The sequence below is a fragment of the Clupea harengus genome, chromosome 25 (genome assembly GCF_900700415.2).
Source record: "Clupea harengus chromosome 25, Ch_v2.0.2, whole genome shotgun sequence".
Taxonomy (NCBI): Eukaryota; Metazoa; Chordata; class Actinopteri; order Clupeiformes; family Clupeidae; genus Clupea; species Clupea harengus.
Window position 1 is genome coordinate 3041229 of NC_045176.1, and position 5000 is coordinate 3046228.

Sequence of the window (5000 nt, forward strand, 5' to 3'; positions counted from 1 at the left end):
TCCTCGGATTTAAATAATTATAATAATAATAATAATAATAATAATAAATACGAGAATATTTGTATCATTAACAATTACGTTTCACATTTATAGTCATGATCTACGAAGCATCGTGATGTCCTGAAAAATAAATAAAAGCACTACACGAACACTGCAAATGTAAGTGAATAAATAAATAAGCACTAAACTCAATCGAGTGGATATAGCCATAGTGGAATAGAATGGACACAACTACATCTGCGACAGTACCTCCACCTCTGCACCGGTGAAGTTAGGTCGGCGTTTACTGACCTGTGCACCAATGGTGTTTGCTTTACATGACTGTCGATTGTGTTGCTTTCGAGTTGCTTTTGCGTGGATTCTGTCGATTCTGACTGCACATGTCACTACGGCTGCGTGCCCTTATAAGGAGCTAGTGGGGCGTGTATGTATGCAAATCCAGGAGTACGAGAACGCGCGTTCAATTTAAGAATGTTTTTTTCTCAGTGTTTAAACTTTTATGCCTCTTTTATAAATGTTAAAAATGGTCCTTCCTGGCTGTTGATTTTCGTCTGGGATAGTAAAACTCAGGACTGATCGCTTTCGCTTTTCGCTTATTTTGGACATTTCATCGGAGGGCAATATGCAGGTTGGCATGACTACGGCATTAGCCAATCAGAACGCTCGTACTGCTCGTTGCCATTATAATAATGTCTTATATTTACTGTCTTATGTTTATGTCTTATGTTGCCAGGAGGCAAAGAAAACACATGTATCCTCTACACACACACAACACACACCACCACACACACACACACACCACACACACACACACACACACACACACACAACACAACAACACACACACACAAACACATGTATCTTCTACACACACAGGGAATTACAGGGACATTAATTCTCCTTACCAGTCAAGGAGGGAATATGTATGTCGAACAGACGTGTGTGTGTTGTGTGTTGTGTGTGTGTGTGTGTGTGTGTGTGTATCACTGCATGTTGAGTGTCTGTGTGAGGACATCAGACAAGTGGTTGGAATATGTAAGTGATTTTAAAGCAAGAGGAAGTTGGTTACATTTGCAATGTAATTAACCCGTGCCGTGGGGAGACCAGCCCTCCTGGCACCAGAGAATGGAGGAGGCTAAATATGTTCACATCACTGCCTGTGACCCCCATGGCAAGCTTGTGATACCGACACAGCTCTCCACTCCCCCTTTTCCTCTTCTCTCTCTCTCTCTCTCTCTCACTCTCTCTCTCTCCACTCCCCCTTCTTTCCTTCTTCTCTCTCTCTCTCTCCTCTCTCACTCTCTTCTCGCTCACTCCCCTCTTTCCTCTTCTCTCTCTCTCTCACTCCCCCTCTTTCCTCTTCTCTCTCTCTCTCTCTCTCTCACTCTCTCTCTCGCTCCACTCCCCCTCTTTCCTCTTCTCTCTCTCTCTCACTCCCCCTCTTTCCTCTTCTCTCTCTCTCTCTATCACTCTCACTCTCTCTCCCTCCCTCACTTGATCTCCATCTTCTTCTTCTCTATCTCTCTCGCTCACTCTCTCTCTCTCTCTCACACCACCTCTCTCTGCAGGAGGCATTCATCGCTCTCTCTCTCTCTCTCCCTCTCTCCCTCTCTTTCTTCTCTTCTCTTTTCTTTCTCTCTCCCTCCCTCTCTAGAGGAGGTGTTTCTATCTCACTCAGGAGGTGGAGAGGTGTGAGGAGGGCATCTGGTCTGGGACACCTGGACTCGGCACACTTGAGGAAGCTGTTGTCATGACTACAGGTGATTTGCCAAAACAGATTTCAGAGGCGGTGGAACGTGAGTAAATGAGTGAATATGTCTCCACTCAATTTCACACACACACACACACACACACACACACACACACACACACACACACACACACACACACACACACACACACACACACACACACACATACACACTGCATATACTACACATTCACATGACAAGGTTAACCTGTTTACACCAGGGCCACCGCTGACACTCCCCACCCAAGCATATACCCACACACTGGTAAATTTCACACACACACACACACACACACACTGACATTTACATATACACAAACACTGGTCACAGACCTGCTCTACTGTCAGTAGCTTCATCACAAACACACCACTCCTTTCACATCACTGGCATCTGAGCCAAATTCCAGACTGCCACCTAACTGTTGACAAAATTAACCCTAACCTGACCTGAACCCTAACCCAGGATCTAAGCCTATTCTTACCTCACCTCAAGTCAGCAGACCGGACTGGGCTTCACAAATACACACACACACACACACACACACACACACACACACACAGACACACACACACACACACACACACACACACAGACACACACACACACACACACACACACGCGGCCTGTGGTTCCGGCTACGTGAGACGCCTGAGGTATGCAGCTGCTCCCACTCTCCTCATCAGCGCATCTAGAGCCAAATCGTCCAATCAGGTGTCCTCGCTGGCAAGGAGAGTGTGAAGGCTGGCATGTGCTTAGCTCCTGAAAGCGCATGGACTGATTCCAGCTCTCTGTGTTTCCTGATGCAAAGCCAGATGATCTGGCTGAGAGCTGGAAGGACACACACACACACACACACACACATACACACACACACACACACACACATACATACACACACACACACACACACACATACATACACACACACACACACACACACACACACACACACACATACACACACACACACACACACACACACATACACACACACTAACACACACACACACACATATACACACACACACACACACACACACACATACATACACACACACACACACATACATACACACACACACACAAATACATACACACACTCACAGACACACACTCACAGACACACTCACAGACACTTTTGCTGAATTCTCTGCTCCTGTGGAAAAAGCAAAGAGCTGGAGAGTCATTATAAAGGTGACTGAAATACCTTACACACATACACAAACACACAAGCCGTGTCACAGCAAAAACACTCCAGTGTTTAACTCCCGAACAGTTTTTTCGGAGATGAAGTGATTTGAAAGGAGAGTGCGTCTAAAAGTGAGCTGACCTCTTTAAAAGGGGTCAAGACAAGCCAGCGTGGAGGATGACTCCTTTTCATATTTCAGTACATGAATAGGCATTTAGTATATTACGTACAACTACACGCGCACTCACTCACACACACACGCACACACACACATATGACGTAAGACCACACACACCCACTCACACACACACACACACACACTGACTCACACGCGCACACAATCACACACACATGCACACACACATTTAGTATATGACATACAACTTTAACTGAATTGTAGTTCCTGAATGGGGTTATGTAGGACTACAACAACTAAAATGAGTCTGTGCAGGTTTTGTTTTTTAAAACTGCTTATACACAAACTTTTTACGTCACACAATTTCTAAAACCTATCACTCCTTCAACACTTCACAACACATTACACACATAGTTCACTTTCTAAGACACAATATGATCGGACCTTGAACACTTGTGTGCCTTTTTAAGGCACTGCCCTTCAAAATGCATACATACCAGTTCCTAAAGGAGGACATTGGTTGAGATGTTGATGTGTTACTGTGACGACCCAGATAAGAGGCTGGGTACGGCCCCACGGTCTCTTTTTATAGCCTGCTATACCATAGAGTGTATCATGAGTTTCCATACTGAAACACTGAAATGCTGTCTTGGTCTGTGCGAGGCTGGTCCTGGGTTAGGATGCCAGCGTGTCTGTGTGGTGCTGGGTCTTTGGGGTGTCTGTGTGGTCCTGGGGTGCCTGTGTGGGGCTGGGTCTTTGGGTGTCTGTGTGGTGCTGGGTCCTGGGGTGTCTGTGTGGTCCTGGGGTGCCTGTGTGGTGCTGGGTCCTGGGGTGTCTGTGTGGTCCTGGGGTGCCTGTGTGGTGCTGGGTCTTTGGGTGTTTGTGTGGTGCTGGGTCCTGGGGTGTCTGTGTGGGGTGGGTCCTGGGGTGTCTGTGTGGTGCTGGGTCCTTGGGTGTCTGTGTGGTGCTGGGTCCTTGGGTGTCTGTGTGGTGCTGGGTCCTGGGGTGTCTGTGTGGGGTGGGTCCTGGGGTGCCTGTGTGGGGCTGGGTCCTGGCGTGTCTGTGGGGTGCTGGGTCCTTGGGTAGGATGCCAGTGTGTCTGTGTGGGGCTGGGTCCTTGGGTGTCTGTGTGGTGCTGGGTCCTGGGGTGTCTGTGTGGGGTGGGTCCTGGGGTGTCTGTGTGGTGCTGGGTCCTTGGGTGTCTGTGTGGTGCTGGGTCCTTGGGTGTCTGTGTGGTGCTGGGTCCTGGGGTGTCTGTGTGGTGCTGGGTCCTGGGGTGTCTGTGTGGGGTGGGTCCTGGGTAGGATGCCAGTGTGTCTGTGTGGGGCTGGGTCTTTGGGGTGTCTGTGTGGTCCTGGGGTGCCTGTGTGGTGCTGGGTCCTGGGGTGTTTGTGTGGTGCTGGGTCCTTGGGTAGGATGCCAGTGTGTCTGTGTGGTGCTGGGTCTTTGGGGTGTCTGTGTGGTGCTGGGTCCTGGGGTGTCTGTGTGGTCCTGGGGTGTCTGTGTGGTGCTGGGTCCTGGGGTGTCTGTGTGGTGCTGGGTCCTGGGGTGTCTGTGTGGGGTGGGTCCTGGGTAGGATGCCAGTGTGTCTGTGTGGGGCTGGGTCTTTGGGGTGTCTGTTTGGTCCTGGGGTGCCTGTGTGGTGCTGGGTCCTGGGGTGTTTGTGTGGTGCTGGGTCCTTGGGTAGGATGCCAGTGTGTCTGTGTGGTGCTGGGTCTTTGGGGTGTCTGTGTGGTGCTGGGTCTTTGGGGTGTCTGTGTGGGGTGGGTCCTGGGGTGTCTGTGTGGTGCTGGGTCCTGGGGTGTTTGTGTGGTGCTGGGTCCTGGGGTGTTTGTGTGGTGCTGGGTCCTGGGGTGTTTGTGTGGTGCTGGGTCCTGGGGTGTTTGTGTGGTGCTGGGTCCTGGGGTGTTTGTGTGGTGCTGGG